Source organism: Zosterops lateralis (assembly GCF_965231275.1).
Source record: "Zosterops lateralis genome assembly, chromosome: Z".
In the NCBI taxonomy this organism is placed as follows: domain Eukaryota; kingdom Metazoa; phylum Chordata; class Aves; order Passeriformes; family Zosteropidae; genus Zosterops; species Zosterops lateralis.
The window spans coordinates 53,832,646-53,856,059 of NC_139800.1; positions in this window are offsets into that span (position 1 = coordinate 53,832,646).

Consider the following 23,414-nt stretch of genomic DNA (forward strand, 5'->3'; position numbering starts at 1 on the left):
AGATGTTAGGTTTTTCCAGATTATTGAAGTGTAGACTAAAGCGTTATCTCATTGTTGTCTACACCTTTGTCATGAAGGAAAGCAGAGACTGAGATGTTGAATTCTTCTGTCTTGTGTGTGCTAAAAAGACTTGAGGGGATGACTTCAAGCATCAGAGAAAGTTCAGCTTGGATATGGATGCATATGTTCTTCACAGAGAAGGTGGCAAGCACTGGAAATTATCCAGGCTTCTTGGTTTGCATGAAGTGGTCAAACATAACTTTGATATATGAGCCTATGATCTGTCCACAGAGAAGGTGACCACAGGATTTTGTTATGCTGCTGCTCAGCAGTAGCCAATAATTTTATTTAGACTGTGTATTGCTGAGATCCTTTTACACCTAAACATTTCTTCTGCTGTAGAGTCTAGCCTTATACTTTACTTGATGCTTAGCGGCACTGTCTCTGAGTTATAATGCATCTGTGAAGGTTCTTCATCCTGCAGAAGCTGATAAGTACACAGCACAGCCAAGGGGTTTAAATTTTTTTCTCGTGTTGTCAAATTGATTGTGCAGACATAGAAAGTGTGTCCTGGCCATTTGGATAGATGGAAGCCACTGAGAGACTCTTGACCTTCCTAGTATGTACTAAGTTCTGCCGTATAACGGCTGTTTGTTGATAAATACCTAGTGAATAATTTCTCCTGTATCTTACATTCACCACCTGTAGTGTAAGGCTCAATCTCCTACAGGTCTCAGCAGTGCTGGGAAATTATTGCTATCTGCAAACTTCTCTAAGGTTCTTGAATGTAACATGCAATGGAAGAGTGACGTAGAGGAGGCAAGTCGTCTGGATAAAGTTTTACTTCACTGTATAATATTAAAGTGATGATTAATTGATCTGCCTTGCAGAAAAACACTTTAATAATTTCCACAGGAGAATGCATTGATGTGTGTGAATGCTCAAAAGAGAGGAATTCCCTTTCAGCTGCATATTTCTGCATGTAAGTTAGCAATCCTATAATGTTGGTAGTGTTAGTACTTTGAAGAACAAATGCCTACAGACAGATGGCATAGTTTGAAAAGAAGCATCAAGGGACCCACTGATTCCTGAAGACAAGAGAACTCAAACAGGGGAGAAGAGGAGCAAGGGAAGAATTTAGTTTAGGACACACGTATCAAATATGGCAGTTCGTCATTCTAATTATGTTACTAGGGCTAATGTGCTTCAGCTTGCCAGTTGTATTTAAAACTAGCAAAACACACTTTTCATTCTCAAAACACATACATCCTTTGCCTTTGAGCTGCAGCATGCTAGGGCTCCAAAAGCAGCACTTGTGCAAAGAGCAGCAGATAATGGGAACAGGGAAATGAGGAACATCTGGATAAGACATAATTACAAGGTTAAGTAGTTTCCAGTCTGTTATTCTCATGCAGTGAGCAGAGAAACTTTTGTATTAGTGGTAGAAAGCTGGCCTCTTTTCTGTTTGGCCAGGTATCATAGCTTAATCCCAGCCAGTAACTAAGGATCACACATTTGATCTCTCTCCTCCACCCCTTCCAGTGGGAAGGGCAACCAAAGGAAAAAAGAAAACTTCATGGGTTGATATAAGAACCATTTAATTATTGAAACAAAAGAAAATGTAATAATAGTCCTAACAATACTCATGACAAAAATAGCAGTAATTACAATAATAGTAATGCTAATGTTAACAACAATAATAATTTTAATGAAAAGGAGAGAGTAAAACTCAAGAGAAAGAAGTGATGCACAGTACGATTGTTCACCAGCCCAGAAAGCAATTGGCCCCTTTCCACATAACTCTCCCTCATTTACATACTGGACACGATGTTCTAGGGTATAGAATATTCTTTAGGCTAGTTGAGGTCAGCCGTCCTGTCCATGGTTCCCTGCAGCTTCTTGGGCACCTGCTCACTGGCAGAGAATAGGACACTGAAAGGTCCTTGACTCAGGGCAAACACTGCTCAGCAACAGCCAAAAGCATTGTTGTGTTATCAATATTATTCTCCTACTGAGTCCAAAACACAGCATTGTACCAGTTTGTACCAGTTACTAAGATGAAAATGAAGTCTGTCAAAACCAAAACCAGGATAGTATCCACCCCATACAATTTGTTTCACTCCGGGTCTAACACTTCCGAATAACACATCACCTTTCCTGTCCCCTGGTAATTATACCCACAGATATAGTTTCCTTAGTCTATGGACCATCCCTGGAAAAGTTCAATTAGTTAATTTGGACCATGACCTTTGACTCGATCTGTCCAAAGCTGTCTGGATCAGTATACAGATGTTAGGGCTATATTTCCACCCTGAGACAGGTGATTTCAGCTGTACTAGACACCCCTCTTAGTGAAGACAAACTATGGTCTTCCCTGTACTGCCAAAGAGATTGAGAAAGATGCATCATCGATATCAATTCTGGCACCACTGGGTTGCTTTTAACTCCAGTCCCTATGTTCCAGTTCCAGCATGTCTGGTATGGCAGCAGTCAGTGATGACATGAATGACAGAATTGCTTGAATCACAGACTCACAGAATCACAGAATGGGTTGTAATGGAAGGGACCCCAGTGGGTCATCTGGTCCAACTGCCCTGCTCAGGGTGGACCACTCTAGAGCACATGGCACAGGATTGCATCCAGATGGTTCTTGAATATCTCCAGTGAGGGAAACTCCGCGTCTTTGGGCAACATGTTCCAGTATGGGTCACCCACACTGTAAAGAATTTCTTCCTTGTATTCCAGTGAAACTCCTTGTACATCAGTTTCTGCCTGTTGCCACTTGTTCTATTGCTTGGCAGAACCAAGAAGAGTATAGGTCCATCCTCTAGACACCCTCCCTTCAAATACTGACAGACATTGATGTGGTCCCCTCTCAGTCATTTCTTCTCAACATCAAACAGGCCCAGCTTCCTCAGCCTTTCCTCATAAGAAAAATGCTCCAGTCCCTTAATCATCTTCAGAGTTCTCTGCTGGACACACTCCAGGAACTCCATGTCTCTCTTGTACTGAAGTGCTCAGAGCACTCCAGATGTGCTCACTAAGGCCAAGATGAGGGGCAGGATCACCTCCCTCAACCTGCTAGCAATGCTCTTCCTGATGCACTCCAGGCTATCACTGGCCTTGGCCACAAGGGCACTGCTGGCTCATGGGGAGTTGTTTTCCACTAAAACACCAAGCTCCTTCTCCACAGAGCTGTTTCCCAGCAGGTCACCCCCAGCCTGTGCTGGTGCCTGGGCTTGTTCCTCCCCAGGTGTAGGACCCTGCATTTGCCTCTGCTGAATTTCAGAAGGTTCCTCCCTGCCCATCTCTCCAGCCTGTCGAGGTCCTTCTGAAGGGCTGCTCAGCCCTCTGGGGTATCACCACTCCTCCCAGCTTTGTGTTGTCAGTGAAACTGCTGAGGAGGCCTCTGCCCCTTCACCCAAGTCATTGGTGGGTAATTTAAACAAGACTGGGCCCACTATTGAACCTTGGGAGGCACTACCATGGACAGGCCTCCAACTAGAGCCTGGGCTACTGATTATGACTCTGGGATCTGCTGTTCAGCCACTTCTCAGTCCACCTCCCTGTCCACTCATCCAGTCCACTCGTCCTGACTTTGCCTGTGAGGACATTGTTAGAGACAGTGTCGAAAGCCTTGAAGTCAAGGTAGACAATCTGCTGCTCTCCCCTCATCCATCCAGGTAGTTGTTTGATTGTGGAAGGCAATTGGGTTGGTCAAGCATGATTTGCCTTTAATGAATCCATGCTGACTGCTCCTGATCACCTTCTTGTCCTCCCTGTGGATAGAAGTGGCCTTCAGGATGAGGTGCTCAATCACCTTTCCAGGGACTGGAAGGCTGACTGGCTGATAGGTCCCTGCACCCTCCTTCTTGCCTTGAAGACTGGGGTAACATTCACTCTCTTCAGCCCTCAGGCACTAGTCTTGATCTCCATGACCTTTCAAAGGTGATTGTAAGGGGCACAGCTATGATGTCCATCAGCTGTCTCAGCACTCCAATGTGCATCCTGCCAGGGCCCATGGACATGTACATGTCAATTTGCTTAGATGTTCTCCAACCCAACCCTTCTTGAACAAGGAAAACTCTTCCAGCATTCCTTCACCCTGATCTCCTGGCTCAGAGATCCCTACAGGCTGGTGTTGCCAGTGAAGATCAAAACCGATTTGTCATTAAGTAACTCTGCCTTCTCTGCATCCTTTTACCATGGTCCCCTGGGCCTACATCATCCTTCGTTTTCCTTCTGTTATCAATGTATTTGAAAAAGTCTTTCCTATTGTTCTTGGCATCCTTGGTCAGATTTAATTCTATATGGTCTTTGGCCTTTCTTGTCTCATTTCCACTTAGTCTGACAACCTCTCAATACCAATTCTAAGTGGCATGACCCTGCTTCCATCTCCTGTGTGTTTTGTGCTTAAACTTAAATAATGACAGGAGTTCTTTATTCATCTGTGCAGGTGTCCCACCCCTTTGTCCAATTTCTTGCTCATCAGGTTGTATCATTCTTGAGCCTGAGGAAGCCATTCTCGAATAACAAACTGTCTTGGACCTTCCTCCAGTCCAAGGCCATAATAATCTTCTTTTAGTCTCTGTTAAGCTTTCACACTTGCCATATGGGGCTGTTAAGGGGTAAGCAGGTCCTGCTGATCACCCCTTGCTTTTCCAGTCAGCAAAGGCTCCTGTGGGGAGGAATCATGGAGTCTAGTTGGAGTGATCATCTGACTGGTGCATCTCTGTGGTAGCAATTGGCACCTGCTGTTTTTCAGCCTTCAGCAACCCCACAACAAGAAGGGTCCTCAAAGAGACTAGTCAAGGTAGACAGCTCCCTAACTTCCTTCATCTCCAGTGCAGCTACACCAATGACCAATTCTTATCCTTTGGCGTCCTTGAAATACTTTCTTTTGAGGTAGTTTACACCAAAGATGCCTCTTGGCCAATCATAATAAACTGCTTTTTCCACTCAGTCCCAGCCAGGCTGACTTCAGCCTCTAATGCAGTAGCTGTTACCCTGGATTCCCTTGTCATTACAGAAACACAAATGGATTCAGTCCCTCCATAGTTTGATGGCATTAAGGGTACATTCTGCACTGGTGTCTACTAGAGACCCTGTGGGGCTGATGGGCGAGACCATCAGATCCACAAAGCCCAGTAAACTGTGTCCCACTCCTCCACCTGGCAGGGGGTCAGACCCCTCTAGTCCTGGTCATAGGATTCCTCACTTACTTCTTGTAAAAACAGATGAGAATTCCTTTCCATGTGGTCTTGAGGAAGATCAATCCTTCCACTCTGCTGGGGAAACTAGTAACTGGAGACTGGACAGCAAGTTTTCTGGAAGAGCCCTCATTTTTAATTGTTTTCCCTTGAAGTCCAGCACTCATACCTCTAGGGTTGTGGTAGATTTTCCTTCCTGCTTAATCATGTCTTTTCAGTATATACATGGTGTGTATTTTCTATAACCTCTCTCTTGATCAAAAGAAGGCTTCCTATTAATAGCTGAGATACTGGCCCACACATGGCTCACGTGCACTGGACTTGGTCTGGATCTGTGGGTAATTTCAGGGGGTTTGTGTGCAAATGTGTAATCTCAAGCACGGCTAATTCCCTGAGGTATGGGATACCTCTTTCAACTGTGGTCCACTTGCTAGGGTGTCACATAACATCTTCCTTCTAGGGACACCTTTGCTTCACATTTGACGGGAGTCGCCCTCAGAGAGTCTGAGTACTTATGTCCCTTTTTCAACCACATTGTTGATGCCCCTTTCCCTAGCAGGTGATCCAGCTGCTTGACTTCCTTAACCTTTTATTCCAGGCTACTGGCCCCACAATGCCACCATCCCAGCAGCCAGGTAACAATGCGCTCGTACCGAACAACAGTTGAAACCTTTTTGCACATCACACAGCTCACTTGAAGACTCAGATCAAGTAGCTACCTCTTTTTCTGCCTCTTGTTTTGCCCTCGTGGTGTCCCTGCTTTGTCCTCCTGCAGTAAACAAACTGCTTTTCATGTCCATCTCTTTGTATGTATAGGGGTAACTGATACAGGCAGGGGTTGGTTCTCTGGTTTAGCTGCATCACCCACCACTGGGATATAAGTAGCTGTAGTACCTGTTGCTGGGGTTTGAGGAGATATTGTTTGTTATGGGTGTTTAGTAGAAGTAGTGCCTGTTGCTTGGGTTTGAGTAGTAGCACTGCTTGTCCCACAGTCTGGAGTAGATGCAAATAGTTGCTTATCCTACACGAGATTTGAGCCACGTGCGTGGTTCCTAGAAATAGCACCATGCTGGTTTGAACACTCCAAAGCTATCCAAAAATTTCAAAATTCTCAAACGCTATAACATTTGACTTAGAAAAGGAGTTGTTGGTTTAACCCCTGCCAGCAACTAAGTACCTTGCAGTCACTCCCTCCCTCCCTCCCTCCCTCCCTCCCTCCCTCCCTCCCTCCCTCCCTCCCTCCCTCCCTCCCTCCCTCCCTCCCTCCCTCCCTCCCTCCCTCCCTCCCTCCCTCCCTCCCTCCCTCCCTCCCTCCATCCCTGTGCCTCCTCTCTGGTGGGTTAGAGAGAATTGGTAAAAGGCAAAATATGTGGTTTGAAATAAGAACAGCTTAGTAATTGAAAAGAAGTAAAATATAGCAATACTGGTACTAATACTAACACTAATACTAATAGCAATGAAAAGGAAAAAGAGAGAGAGGGATAAAATCCTAGAGAAAAAAAACAATGCACAATACAAATCTTCACCACTCACTGACTGATAGTCAGCCTCTCCTTAAGCAGGAAGCACTTCCTTACAGCCAACTCCCTCTGATTTATAATACTGAACATGGCATTCTCTGTTTGGTCAGTTCAGGTCAGCTGTCCTGGCTGTTCTCCTTCCCAGTTTCTCATGAACCTACTTGCTGGCAGAGCATGGGCAAACTGAGCAGTCTTTGATTTAGGGTAAGCACTACTTAGCAACAGCCAAAACATCAGTGTGTTACCCACATTATTCTCATACTGAATCCAAACCACAGCACTGTACCAGCTACTAGGAAAAAAATAAAGCAAGGCTGTACGGTGGAGTCTACTGATAACAGATTTTTTTCTCAAGAATGAGAGCAGAAGGTAACTGAGATGAGGTAAAGATGGATATCACAATCTCGACTGCATTTTCTAGGAATAAAACAATGGGTGAAATTCAATCAATGCAAAGTACCATGTATGGCAAAAGAGGAAGCTCTTAATGATATACGTATACAATTACAGGTTTTAATACAGCCACTATCTCTCAGGGAGAAGCTTGGAGCATTTGGAGCAGTTCCATGTAAACATAACATCAATATTTAACATTAGTCAAAAAGGCAAATAGAAGTGTTAGGGGAGAAATCAAGTACAGAGCAGGAAATACCACGCTGCTACTATATAGATATTTTCTGCAACTTCATCTAATTAATAAATATAACATATTAGTATAATATATAATAAAATCTTATAAAGATATCAGAAAATATATCCTCTTTTCAGAGGGATAATGCAGAATATTGAAGAGATACAGCAAAAAGTGGTGTTAGCTGATCAGTGTTGTAGAACAGCTCCTCACGGAAGAAAAGATAAATAGATGAGGATTCCTTGAGATTTGAAAGCAAATGGCTGCTGAAAAAAAAGGTACATGAATAACAACAAAAAAGATTAACAGCTAATTAACAGGTTTGATGAGGATGCTATTTGGGGAGACACCTTGTTTAATTTTTAAGTAATAGAAAACCAGGTCCTTGTTCCCCAGAACATAATTGAAGTGCAGGCTAGTAAGGTCACTGACTGTCATGACTGTAAAAAGAAGGAAATACCAAAGCAAAAAAATGCACCATGTTTTTTCCACACATTGAAATATCTAATCAGCTGTCAGTATGAACGATTTATATGAAACCTGGTCATTGCCCAAACATCGACATCCAATCCTGAAGTACAGTATTGTTTGAAAGTAAAGAAAAAGAAGTTGCATTTTTTGTCTCCATCTCATAACTTATTTGAGGTTCCAAAGGGCAAACTCCTGTTTGTGCGGGACTCCAGGAAAAGCCTCTTTTAACAAGAAAAGACTTGTCTTATCGGCTAAATTGACAATAATGGCTATCCCCCAAGCCATTATGTCCCCAGACTGTTTTCCCTTCACCTAGCCAGTTGTTGTTCTGTAATTTGTCTTGCAACGAGCTGTTCAGGTAACACAGGGGATGCACCACACTCATTCAGTCTTCTGATCTTCATTGCAAATGGGTTTGCATTGCCTCCAGCACAAGGACATCATCAATCAAGCTGATTTTTGCTTTGAATATCTGGAATAGGTGGCTTTCTTTCTACCATTTAGATGTCCCTTAATTTTGTTGCTATTACAGTTGACATGAGGGGATAAAGAAAAAAAAATATGATCATGATCAGGTGAGAAAGAGCCTAGCAACAAGACTGACTTGTGCTTTGCCTTTGGGGCAAACATTTACTATTTTACTCCCCCCAACTTCAATGCAATGATGCAGCAACTGCAAAGTGAGATCCATCTGATACGTACTCTTTCTGAAATTTATATCAGTAATAGATGCAGTCTCTTTGAAGTCTCTGCTAAGATTAAGGAATGCATTTAAATGAATACTGTTCATTTTATCTACTGTTATAAGAAAGATAGAAATGGAAGAAAGATATCTTCTTTTTATTTAGCTCTGTTGTGGGATGGGAAGATCCTCATCTGATGAAAGAAATGATCATGATGTCAGTTGACCTACTTAGAAAAATGATATGAAGCAGAATTTAAACCACCTTAACCTCTTGTCTTTTACTCATTTGTCACATTAAAAGAAAAACTCCTAGAAGCAGGGTCAGAAAATAGCTTGGATCTTGTTGCAAGAGCTTCAAATTATCATGCTTGGAGTAACTTCTTTCTTTGCTGAGTCAGAAAGAGCTGGGTAATACTCAATTACTGCTCCTGGAGGTTTGTATCATGTGCAATACAAAAGCATGGGCCACAAAAAATATCCTCACCATTCAGGTGTGGAGTCACTGACAGTGACTCATTTCCTCCTGTTATAAATGAGACAGCCAGATTTGAAAAAAATAAAATTAAAAAACCAGAATTTATTTTTCACGTAACAACGAACATGGAAAACCACGATAAAAAGGCAGCTCCGATCCCGGGTCAGCAACTGGGTGAACGTATGGACAAGTCTCTATCACACTTGTCCTCCCTCGTTCATGAATCCCATCACCAAGAGTCCAGTTTTTATACAGTTTATTTTCCCCAAGGCTAGATCTTCTGTCCACTATTCTGGGATGATGTATTCTTCAGATTTTCTTTTGAGGCAGTCCCCCTTCTGAATAGGTTTCTAGGCAGAGTCCAGTGAGTTGATTATTTTTCCAGGAAGGCTGCATCAGGTGGGTCAAGTCGTTGAGTCTTATCTGGGCTTATTCATTATTTTTATTTATATTTTATTTTAGCATGAATTATCAAATGCAGTATATCCCGTATAACACTCCTAACATGCAATCAGGGTGGTCTGCAGAGTATGTTGGAATTTTCAGCCTAGAAGCACTCGTCTCATTTCGGGCAGCTCACTACACACATATACAGAAAGTTGCTGATGTAAGCTTTAATTTCATAAAGCACAAATGTAGCTGAGATTCTGAAATTACAGACAAGTTCCCTCGAGACACTCAGGTCTGCAGCAAGATGCTGTCAACAAAACCCTGTGCTGATGCAGTTTTGCTGCACATATCCATTCCAGTCTCCCAGGCCACTCTTTTTCTCATCCTCATTTGGTGTTACAAATATCATCCTTTATTACATTTACTGTGTTTTTTTCTGCCAAAGCAGAAGTTTCTTCTGTTTTACCAGACACTAGGTAAATCCCTAGTAAAACAGATCCCTTCAAAGAGAAGTGAAACAACACTTTTAGCCTCCACTGTGCACATGAAGCAAGAGGAGCTGGAGGGTTGCAGTGACCATGTCCTGGGTAGGCTGCAAGCTTCAGAGCATCCAAATCTTGATAACTGCCTTGTCCCCAGAGAAGCAGCAAACTTTGAGACAATCTGAACCACTGAGTTGATATTCAAGATGTTAGGTTTTTGACTTTTAAACTGACATCACATTAGCCATAGCTGAGCAGACACACTATTCTAATTCTTCTAAAAATAAAGAGCAGCTAGAGAGTACTGAGAGGCTTGAGCAGCTTGGCAATCAGCTAAGAGTGAAGGCTCATGGATCATTAATCCTTTGGGTTTCTCAGTGTCTGCTGCTGCAGTCTGATTTGTCGTCTAAGGGCCTAAGGCCCAAGAGCCCTCCAGGAGCTACTGGAAAGTGAGAAAATTCACTTATCTTCCTGGGAGAAAGGATGGATCTCAGGTCCCGCCACTAAGTCTTGACAGAGCGAGTACACGAAGATCATTAAGAGGTAACGGTGGGAGCCAGGGAAAGAGATAGAAACTAGTCTCAGTTTCACTGGGTGAAACCAGACTGAGGATGAACAGAATTATTCTCAGCAGCAGTGTAAAAAACCTGGTGGGAAGACCTACAGTAGAGGCATGCAAAAGCAGAGACTTAAGTGAGAGACACTGGCAGGACCAATCTTTGACAATTTGCGCCTTCAGGAAATTCTGACACCAGCTGCTCAGAGTTGGAGGCTGCACAGGACAATGAGACTCATACTAAGAGAAACACACCTCTAATTGACTTTGGATGTCTTTTTGACCAATTTTCTATGGTTGAACAGTGCCTCAGAGTGATGGGGTGGAGACAAGACAAGGGGGTGTGGTTGAGGAACATAAGGGATAGAAAATGGCAGCAGTCAATTTGTACAAATGTTTGCTGTCTGTTTTTATTAGATGTGCAGCATTTCCATCAGTGTACAAGCCTCAAATCTTAGTACAAAATACATTTGTAGGCAGTTTGAAGTTAGATAATCTTGCTAGATACAAATTCTTTTTTGGTGGGGCCTCATTTCCTGGTATCTCAATAACTAACTCTCAGAGCAAAAGACTTCCCTTGAATTGCTGGTCCAACTTCAGCAGTAGCAGCAAAGACCTTCATCTCCATTTATCCAGGCACAAAGTTTATCCAAGTTACACTATGATGGCCAGATTAAGGTTATATATATATTGGCAATGTATTTTTCCACATTCAAGAAAAATTAGGCTTGCTTGGATCCAAAGCCAATGCAGACTACTAGTATAGGACAAAATAGTAAGAACTGATGCAATGCCTAAGCCACTATCTCAGGTCTATCTCAGGAACAGCAAAAGTGGTTCAGTTCTTGTTATAAGAAGGAAAAACTAGTGAGCACCGAAGAAATAGCTGCCCTTATAATCTTATCTTGAATATTTGTATCCCCCTATATCTCATCTCCCGCTGTCTTTTGTGCATTTTCTAAAACTCAATACTTTAAAGTCTTCTACTTTTCTATACCATTTGGATTCTTAACTAACATGTTTTACCTGTAGCAGTGTATTGTCACTTCTGACAGGAAACATGAAAGTTAAGGTGACATTCTGCTTTGGAGAAATAAGACCAAAAGTGTACTAAATAAAGCAAAATCTAATCACATATATTTTATTAAGAGAAAGCAGAACACTTCAAGTAAAAACAGTCTGCCATAACCCAGTTACTTTTTAACTAGTAATATACTAGGCAGTAATACATTTAACTGGAAATGTAAATTGAAAACTTACAGCATGTAAAATAACAAGTGTTGAAAAAAGAGTGCCATCATTGGAGTAGGACACAGGCATGGAAAATAAAAGACTTCTATTTTGTCCTGACAAATATGCTCTGTGAGCACAGTCAGGACAACTGTTCTGTTGTGTTTCATTTAACCTCCCCATAAAAGAGGAAATTGCAGGCACAGCTTATTGCATGGTCAAGCTAATCTACTTAATATTGGTAAAGCTGAGAGGGCAGAAGGCAATGTCAAACTGTGGGTTATACATTATGTCCACTAATTCCGTACTGCTCCAATAAATCTGTTTTACTAAACAAATTTCTGTGCTTAAGCAATGTTGCTAGCAATTTGAAAGTCTCCTGGAAAATGTAGCATATTTTTATGGAAACCATATCTTTGTATTGCATCATTGCCAAGAAGAAATCAAATATACATCTATTGCAGAAAATGTGGGTTAAAAAATTGGATAAATGAAAGTAACAGCTGTGCGCAAACAAGGACTTGAAACAACTAAAAGTATCACTTCTTTCAGTGAAGTCTTTGGAGCTGCATAACCTTGAATCAAAATCTGTGCATAGCAACAGAAGTGAATTTGACAGTCAACCGTATTTACATTCTGTGCTATTAGCTTTTTGAAATACAAATCTCTTGCTTTTACCACTTATCTGGTATAAAAGTTGGGGTTTGATCTTCTTCTTTACCCTTTGACAGAAAAGAAAGTGAATGCTTGACTCCTAGGAAACGCAGTCTTAGGAGCAGAAATTAGGTTTTACAGGAAGGAAAAAAATAAAAAGCGGACGAGAAGGAAAGGAGAGTTAAAAAAGGAGCAAGAACCCAGTTCTCCTTTTGATGTACTGCACTTACTGGTACACTGTTTGACCCCATTGCCAGGTTGGCTCCGCAAAGAGGACGAAGATAGATGTCCTCATTTCTGGAATGGCCCTCTGTCACACTGTGTTTCAGCAGCTTTCAGCCACTGCACTGGTCCGTGGTCACCTGCAGGTATGAGTATCACTTCCACTGTGTGCGTGAAAAGCAACTAAGAAAAACAATTCATTGCTCTGAATTCACCTGACTGCTGTTCTCACCCCAGGTGGAAAATTTTCAAGGCTGTGCAGTCAGGAGGATGCTGTGTCAGAGCCCTGACTGGCATGAGAGAGCATCGCAGATGCAGGGCAGCACATGGAAGCGTGAGAACCTGCAGAAACAAGCCCCTGCTCCGACCTCGGCTGAGCCCATTTCCCCGCCCCGCCATCCGAGGCAGCTTTGCAAGCTGAACTGCTCTACTGCTGCTGGCTGAGCGAGGCGGGTGCCGAAAATCCGTGTGAGCAAAAATCCACGTGAGCACAGAGTGCAGTTGCTCACTCCTGCCCCACACATTCAAGGCCCGCTGTTAACATTCAGGTGTTGTGCAGATTCAGCCACCCCTCCTGTGGCCAGGTGGAAACAGCCTGCACAAAGCATACATGGACTGCACCAGAAGGCAGTGCGCCAATGTTGTGCTCAAGCCCTGGAAAACCTCTCCATCTATGGCAGTTCCAGCAGGACAGTGATCTACCAAAATCAGTTTGTTGGATAAAGAGCTCCTCCACCACCTGTACCACCAACTTTTTTCCCTACTTTGATCATATTTGTCTGTTAGACTTAATTCCCTTCTAGAGGGAAGGATGCCATGAGTAACCAATGGCCACTTCTCACAGACACATGGACTGACCTTACTCATCTCAGCCAGGCTGGGGAGACCCATCCCAACAGAAGGGCAGGAGCCACAGAGAGATTGCAGGGCTTCCTGGGATTTCACCATTAGTACTGTGGTGTTCAGAGATAAAACCTTGCAGCAATAAAGTCAGCAGAGTATGGCCAATAAATACCACCAGAGGAACACGCACACAGAGAACTCAGCAAATGGCATAGTGGATATGCAGGACAGAGAATCAGGTTTTCATTTATTTCATTATTAGTACCCTAGCATCAAATCTTGTATCAAGAAAATACTTTGGGCACACAATGGGTATTAGGATACCAAGAGGATCAGAGTATCAAATCAGGTGAAACAGGTTAATCGTGATTTTGATTAGTCTTCTACTGATAGCATAAGTTAAATATTTAACCTTGAATTTTTCCTATTACTTGAGGGGGAAAATCCCAAGTAACCGGACAGTGAAAGTCCATGTAAATCTCTTAGATTGCATACAGATTTTCCTACTAAAAAGAAAAAGTTGGTTGGTTTTTGGGAGGGGTTGGTTTTGGTTTTTTTCCTTAAGAAGATAGTGTCAAGAACAAACCTATCATTAAAAATACGAGGAGCAGACTGGGGATTTCCCAAGTCAGCATCATATGTCTTCCAGGCGAGAGGAAAACTCCCTGTAAGGCAGACACGGAGTTTGAATTATTAAAGCTGAAGGAATAATCTACTCAGACTGATCAGAGCAGGGCTCTCTTGAGAGCTGGTGGGGTTTTTCCATTGGCAGAGAGACAATGTTTTGTACGTGAGCTGCATTTAAAGCAGTTCATTTCCATATTGCTTTCTCACGCAGAATTTCTATTGCTGCAAGTAGTTTCCAAAGAAACCTCCACACACACACACACACACACGAAACACCCCCATTGTTAGAGAGGATCAAAAATCAAATGAGAAACGAAGATTAAATTCTCTAGAAAATAAAAGGTAATTTCCCCATTACTGCATGGTGATTCCATGAGAAGAACTTTGGGGGAAATTTTTTGGCTGAAAATAGCTACACCTACAAGCACATAATGCAGCAAAATGAAAATCAATGGGCACAGGGTTTCCCAGGCAACCTCTTATCAATTGTCTGTTACTTGGTGATACTGTTCACTGCAATATAAAACCTTGAACCTTTCATCTCCCACAGACTGAGAGAAGGGGAGTGGCAGGGGGAATCACCCAAATTAAAGGCTCATGAATAAATGAGAATTTATAAGATTATTTTGATTCCTCTGAATAATTTCCAAGCTAGCTGAGTGTAAAGACTGGTTGTCTAGCAATGTACTAAAGAAAAGAATTTATTATCCTAAATACTAAAGTATTTGCAGTCTCCTACAGAAAATGTATCCTATATTTTACAAAAATATTTCCTGGCACCCCTGTGAAATAGTTTTGGCTTCTTTCATAATTCAGTTCTGTCACTCACATTTGTCATGACTTGCACCTCCTGAGGTTTCACAAGAAGAAATGCCAATCATGCTGCAGACATACATAAATAATCACTTTGTTGGAATCAGCCTCAAAGAGCCAGGATTCAGGAAAAGAAATCTGATGTCCTGACAGTCTCTTCTCACCATGCCAGTTGCCTTGTTTATAAATTCTCCTTGACAAGGGGAACAGAGAGTTGCTGGGGGCTGTGCTCTCACCTTGCAAATTTGCCTGGTGGTATCACAAAGGGCTGGAAGTCTCAGTGAAGCTGAAAGCCTATGAAAGCTTATGTTTTGGGTAGGTATTTATGTGTCACTAAGGCACCCACCTGCACTGAGAAAATTTAATAGTCTCCAGTTAATACAAAAGCCTCCAATTAACACAAAACACAAAAGCTTTTCAGGTTACAAGAATGCTGGTGGCCATGGTAAGCCTACCACCCTCACTGTCAAAGGCCCTGTATAAAAATTTCCCTGGAAATTCCTGCAGCTGCCAGATCTCCACCTTCTCCTTCTCTCCAGCACACTTCCCTATCCCGTCTTTTTCCTTTTCCCACCTTTTCTGTCTATTTGCTTCCACAAAAAAATGACATTTGGGTCAGTCCTGCCAAGGTGGGGAAAGACCGTGTGCTGGTAACCTTAGTATCTGTGGAGTCCCTAAGAAATCACAAGCATATTTCAGGGACCACCTTTCAACTCCCATCCTTCTGAACTAGCTGTAGTTCCACAACTACAACAACAAGGCAAACTCTGTCATCTTTTTGTCCCTTCATGTTCCCTTGAGAAGACGGTGAAAATGTGTCCCATATCTTGGTGCATACAAACAGAGGGAAACAAATCCTTCGACTTCCCTTTTCTTTTCTTTTCTTTTCTTTTCTTTTCTTTTCTTTTCTTTTCTTTTCTTTTCTTTTCTTTTCTTTTCTTTTCTTTTCTTTTCTTTTCTTTTCTTTTCTTTTCTTTTCTTTTCTTTTCTTTTCTTTTCTTTTCTTTTCTTTTCTTTTCTTTTCTTTTCTTTTCTTTTCTTTTCTTTTCTCTTGTCTTGTCTTGTCTTTTTTCTTTTCTCTTTTCTCTTTTTTCTTTTTTCGTTTTTCTTTTTTCTTTTTTCGTTTTTCTTTTTTCTTTTTTCTTTTTCCTTTTTCCTTTTTCTCCTCATATGGCAAAACCACTAAAGTATGTTGTGGGCACACAGCTTTGTAGATTCCTCCCTAATGTGATTTAGATTGGAGATATAGGGAAACACTCAGCTGGGAACCTTCAGATCACTAACCGTTAGCAGGGAAGTAAGGAAAGAGATTTATACCCATAAAATGAGAAGGTTAAAAGACACCGAACTTTGAATGCTAAGCAGACTAGCGCTGCCTGAATATGTTCAATTACACTTCCTTTTTTTTACTGCAGCTTAATTCAAAATTCTACTTTTAAGTCACAAGCTTTGGGCACAAAGGGAATATGACCCAGCTTTGGTAACAGCAATAACTCATAAACAGCAAGCAGAACACAAATCACTGATAGCTTACAACTCATTGAGATGGAGTTTTTGAGACTCCCAAAGTGAAACTCAGTAACAATTACTAAATATTACAAAAGGAGATTGATTTTATTTGGTACCCATACCAAACACTATAACACAATTTCCTGCAATTTTATTTTAGTTTGTTGGCTAGAAACAGTAGAACACAGAAATAATGAATGGTTTGAAAATTAACTGAAGCAGAACACAAACAAAATCTGCTAGTCTCATCTACAAGAGCCATAAGGGAGAGATTAAGCAATGCTACTACTTGAACACTGCTAATTCATAAAAATTGTTCTGGATTATTTAATCTACTTTGCAAGACAGTAAAGTAATCCAGATTCTGATCAATTTTTCTATTTGCGAGCTGCACCTCTATACAAGACAGCATTCTGCAAGAACTGCTTCTCTGTGGTTTAGTCTGGAATAGACTGGCCACCCTCATGGAGATAAAACATTAGAGGGAAGAAATAGGGTGTACAGTCAATACGGGTTTGATCGCTACAGTATCACAGGCATCACCTCTAACTGCAAAACATCACCTCCAGAGAAGCAATTCAGTGTGGAAAGAAGCCTCACTAACATCAATGTCCTGCTAGTATCAGAAAGCAAAAGCTCTGCTGTCCTATGTGGTATAGCTATGGAAGGCAGGGCAATGGCAATTTTTCAATTTGATAGTAATAGACACAAATTACTCGAGTGCTTCTCTCTGTTCCAGACCTCCGACAAAACTTATTCCAAAGTAAGTAGAGGTTGAGGACATTTTAGGGAAAAAAAACCTCATTGCTCCAAATTTATTCAAATTTTTTTTCCACAGCACTTGTTGCTATGCAAATAGGACATAGGTTTCCTGATGAAAAGACCTTCACTGTCACCTACCCTAACTCTTAGCTACTGGCCAAAGGGTAATACAGAGCTTACACTCACAGCTAAAGAAAACAAAACTAGAAGTCTTTTTCCTCAGTGAAATGAGGGTGAAAATGTGAGATGCACTCCATGATCTAACCAATACCATTTTCTCCTTGTAAAATATTTTACTATCTTCTGTTGTGGTTATAGGAGAAGCAGTGTCAATATGGGCGTAGCCAAAGTATGCATTTCACTCCCATCTACATTATTCCTGATGAACTGTTAATAGAGGGCCATTTGCAGCAGCTGTCCCATGCATGTCCCGCATATGAGCTGGGCACAGTGCTCTCTTTGTCTTCACAGGATAAATACACGCAGCCTAAGGGGGACCATGTTAGCCAATGAGCCACCAAGGTCTCCCCAAAATATCCTATGACTGATAGGATTACATCATTCTACTGTGAAAATGACTGCCCTGGGGGAGGCGCCAAACATTCCTGCCTGTATACAATCTGTGGCAGAGGACACCACCACCCCTGGACATCTGGAGTGGGAGCAGACTTTCCACAGGACCACCTCTTTTGACAAGACAGCAATCATCTCTCAACAGCACTGCAACTACTTCTCAGTCGGGCTGAGACCGCCACCCTGACTAACAGAGGCCAGGTTGTACTATGTGGTTTTAAGCCAGTTTTCTGCATCCATTGCATTTATTGTAACCTTTCTATTAAATTGTAACTTTGACTTAAAATCTCTTGCAAGGTATTTGTGTGGGGTTAACTTCTACTTCCAGCTTAGCTTCAAACCAGCACAGCTTATTTAAAAAAAAAATTGCTTACAAAACCTTATCTCATTACAGCTGAGTGACCTTAACTCTTCTCCATTTATTTTTGCTATGTATCCAGACGGCCATAATCCTTAAAACTCCCCTATTCATTACCCTGATTAGTTGTGCAAAACACAGTAGGCAGCAGACAGTTTTTAATGTGTAGAACACTTTACCTTCCTATCACCAGTTCAAATTTCTGAAGTATGAAAGGACAGAGAGGCACCACCACCTGATCACAATTACACAAAAAGGTATGAAATTAAGAGGTGTATCCATCCTGAACCCAAAGAAAATGCCCCTCTCAAATGCATAATCTGCCCACTGTAGTACAAGGTTTCTGTTCCCAGTCAGCAAAGAATCTATTCTACCCCTTCACTGTATTTGTGGGTTTTGGTAAGTTAAAGGACTTGATACTGATTTCACTCTCCTGCTGCAGCCAGAGAGTTCTGCTGCAGGCACAGGTCTGCCTTATGCATCCAGGTATTCCAGAACCACACTGCACACACAGGCTGCCCACAACAGCTGTGTCGGGCTTGGGATTGGCATAACCAGAATGGCTTAACTGCACAGATATCTCTACGGGCCTTCATGAATGAAAATCTTCCAAATGAAAAAAACTAAGTAAAATAATGTTATACTAATTCCACTATTCACACAGCAGGAGAAAAATCACTTTATGATTGATTTTTTTGGCAGTAATTTTACCCAGTATTGCCTGAAAATACTGAAGAAAAAGCAGTCACCTGTGCACAGCCCTGGCATTAGAGTGCTGTCGATGGCTGTTTCCAGTTCCAGAAGTTAACTAAATGCCCAAAATCTCCTTTCACTCAAAAACAGGATCAGTTAAATGTTGAAAGAATGGATGCCATTCTGAATGCATCACCAACAGAGTTAACAGGCTTCAGCATTTTATTACATTGCAACATGCCCCAAAGAATATTGCTACTTCTGAGATCTACCATCATTGCCTACAAGAGAAGCAGAGCTATTTTACTGAGAGTACAAGCAGGAGCCTCAAAGCTTAAATTGTGGGGATTTTCCTAATGCTTAACAATAAAAGAAAAGGTGTTGCATAATTAAATATATTAAAAATTGTCACTCTGTCAGGAGTAAACAAAATTAACCTAAAAGATTGTCATGATTATAGATGATGTGCATTTTTTCCAGATGTGGAGTCTGCAGAGTTCCTAAGTGCCAGCATTAAAAACATGTAAAACTCAAATGTTATTACAGAATTGAGACATTTACAGAGGAAACACAAATTTCAAATATAAATACAAATCCAGTTTTCTCAACCGAATCCTAACATTTAATATGGAAAGCACAGCGGAAAACTCCCCCCCCCCCCCCAAAAAAAAAAAAAATTTAACAGATTTTCCTTATGAAGGAGGACATTTCAAAGGTTATTAGCTTTTCAAAGGACTAAATGCCAGCAGCCTGTGGATTGAAAAATGTTTCATTGCAAGGGGCATGTGCTAGAATATGCTGCTTCCCTTTCTTATTAAATATTCCTGGTTAAATTAAAAAATGTGCTGGATAACCAGAATCCTGCTAAATGCTCTTCTCATCAGCTATACTTAGGACTCATCCTCTGGACTTGATAAACTCAAGTGAGCTGATGGACAAGCTTCCTCCCATCCTGTTAGATACAGGATACAATTAACTTTGCACTTGGCTCTAAAATGAGACCATGAAATTAAAAATATATATAATAAACAGAGGCATCTTTATAGTAGTCTCCTGATTTAATTCCACAGCATCCTGTTGGTTGTTCAGCAGTTTCTCAAGGTTTCAATATTATAGAGTTGGGATGGTTTTTGCCTTTCTAACAGCATTCTTGTCTTCAAAGTTTGATCAGTAATAGAATCTTGGTATTTTCTACTCCAGAAAAATCTTCCTTTTGCAGCATGATTAGACATGGCATAAAACAGACAAAAGCTTTCAGATGGGGCAGCAAGAGCTGTGGAACTGTTTACAGGGTGCATGTTTTCTGCTGTGTAAAAGCAAGAAAGCAAGCTATCATAATGTGGTTTGATTTTTGCCTAAAAGCCACCTCCGTATCAGGGATGTCATCAGTATATACAGCAATACTAGAATAGTCATGACATTTCAAAAGGATGAATGTAGAACTTAGTAATCAGAAGTTGCTGATGTCTCTCTCATTTTTTTCTGTTGCCAGTAATTAAGCAAGAAGCTCCTCTAAAAGGCCTGGTCTACAGCAGGTAAAGTTAATGAACCCTCACAGGACCGATACAGCTTACACAGCAAGACTGCTTATGCTGACACAGCTTGTTACTACAATTGCGAATGAAATAAACTGTATTGACTTGTTTGTCAGAATGAGTTGCATTTGCACCAGACATTTACTCTGCTGGTATAAAAATGCTTTATTTTATTTTTTTACCCCACAAGCCTCACAGACATCGCTAGACTTGGAAAAGCTTTTTGCACCTACCTGTACCAATGCTTTTCCCTCTCCCTCCTCTGCTGTCCGCATTTCATAACTGACTCTGTTGCTTTTGAGATTGGTGGGTAGCCATAAGTTCTTGGGGTATTTGTTGTTCACTGCCCTTAAAAATGCTTTCTCAGAAACTAGCTTTGGAATGCAATTGGGAGGAATCGGATCTGGGTGGAAAATTTTGGTTTACCATTTCACACATGCACAATTCTCGAAAGATATGCTGGAACTCCTAAACAGGTTGCTGTGGACTCAGGAGACTACTTCTTTCCCCTTGTGCCTATCCAGTCCAAAATATTGTGCTCATAGAGTAAAATTCTTGATAACCCACAAGAGCACAGATGACTAACCAGAAGATTCTTGTATTATTTCATAGCTTCCAGTGTGTGTCTGCTCCTTCTTAATCTACATTAAAGAGATGACAAAGACAAATAACTTTGCAGAAGTAGGAATGGTAGCCACTCTAAAGAAAGTCTTTGTATTTGCCAGGAAAGGAGAGTCATGCTACAGAGTAGCACATATTAAAAGACAGATAGGACTCAATTCACTTATTTTAGCATACAGGTGCTCTTGTTCTTGCAAGTTTCATAACACAAATTGCAAGCAGCAACCACCAGAGAGAAAAGGGCTAAATACACCTTTTCAACTTCTTTTTAATACAGAGGTAATGACCAAGACTTCATTTATACTTTGGAAAGGCAAATTCTACCCATCTGGTCAAAATTTTTGGAGATAACAAAAAATTGGGTATTTGGGAAAAAAAATGAAGAAGTTTAAACATCTGTTTCAAAATGATGAAAAGATGATTCTTCTGAAAATTCCAGTAGTCAGCACGCTATTGCCTGTGACACAAGCAACAATTATCCTGTTATTTAAGGGAGGACCATCCTGGTTTTAAGAAACACTTTTTTACCTCCCTATAGATTAGGAAAACATAAACCAAAGCAAATACATTTATGAAAGCAGAAATGTCTCACAACTGCACATCATCAACCTCAGCACCTTATTTACTCCCTTCTGTATATCGACTCCAGGCATATTTTTAAACTTCAGATTTGAAAATGCAGTATCAGCTGCCACCAACCTTCCCAAGATCTTTACAGCAGTAGTGTTAACTGCCTGGTGATGGAAGATGTAATCATTCATGTACAAGGCCACTACTCAAGTCAAGGTCCATAAAAAATCATTTGTCTGTTTGAAAGAAATCAACCAGAAAAGAGGGGGTTTTTCCCCTGAACTCAAAATTTTGCAAAACTGCAGAGAAAAAACTACATTAACTAAATAATTGTAATCTCTACATTTGCTAGTCTTTTTCATCCTTTCTTCATAAATCTGTAGTTCTCACATTTTAAGCTTTTCTTTGGTAGAACATCACCATCTAGTGATGATGTCTGCTTACAGGAGCTTCCAGAAAGCTGATTAGAACCTGGAAACAGAAGGCTGATGGGAAGAACAAAAGAAAATTTAGGTGAGGAAAAATCCTTTTTGTTATTTACATTGGAAACAGTTGCTAAGGAAGATTAAAAAGGACATTCTAAAGTAATGTAAGAAGATTTTTAGAGACCAATTAATTGATTAAGAACTAACAATATCATTTGGGAAAGAAAATTTAACCTTTTAGCCCAAATTATCTAGGACCAACTTATTTCATTAATATCAGAAAAAAAAAAGTTACATTTACATGTAAAATATTAAGAAAGAGTAAATTCAGACATTTTAAGGAAAATCATCCAAGCAGTGAGAGCTGTTAAGAGGAAATAGCATCTTGATTACATGTTATATCCTAAAACAGGGCTTGTACATCTCATAGAATTAAAGTCCATATTTAGCAGCATCTCATACAGTCCAATGGATATGTGCTTTGGATTTTTTGGGCTCTGAGCTGTAGAAGCATTTGATATCAGGGACAAGGTATTCTGCAAACCTGAGATATTCTAGAATATGTGGTTTTATTGCAAGGGTTGTGGGTAGAAAGGGCCTTCCCTTCAGCCACCAGCCTCAGCTGAAGGGAAGTCCCAGAGAGAGAGAGGGAGAGAGAGAGCAAGAGGGTAAGCTGGCAAGAAGAGGGGAGAGAGCTAGAGAAACGTGGTAGGGGTCAGAGTGCAGGGGGAAGAGAGAAGAGAAGAGGGGCAAAAGGTAGGAGAGCCAAGACAAGAGAGCGAGGTCCTGGTTACAATACGTTATATCTCCTTTTGTGATGAATATTCTAATTTACAGTGACCAACCAATACAAGACACAAAACCCTATAGAATCTACATACAGCCTATAAGAACTACTACATTACCATGTGTTATATTTTAAACTCTAAAAACTACTCTTTAGACTTTTCTGTTTTGCTACATTGACCTTTGGATCCCTTAGCCAGCAGAAAGGTATGGTTCAATCAAAAGGGATTCTCCTTCAGCTGGCTAGGCCATTGTCTTTAGGTTATATAGTAACTAAGACTCAGTATCCTACAACTCAAAGTACGCTTTCATTTCGATTACAGGTTTCATATTTTCAGAATCTTTTCCTAAGCAATCATATTTATAAGGTTTCCCTGATTCATCTTTCCCAACACTGAGCTACTTAAGAATCAAGATAGAGGTCTCATTTGTAAATAAGCTCCCAAACAAATCACTTATTATTGGAATCTCTATTCAAGTATTTATTCCTGTGACACCAAACCACCACTCCAGTTGTACTCTGTTCACCTTTGGAGTAATTTTAGAAGGCAGAAATACAAAATAAACACTAACTCAGTAAATATTTTCTAAATATTTTAAAACAAACAGAAAACAGAAACATAACAAAGTTTTGAAAGATGTGCTCAGAGACTTGTAAAATTAAATGTCATTGCTCTGTTGAGCTGAATGTAAGTAAAAGATAACACACATTTAAAAGTCAGCCACACTAAGCTGTTCCTGAAGACGATATTCAAAAGTGGACATACCTGGAG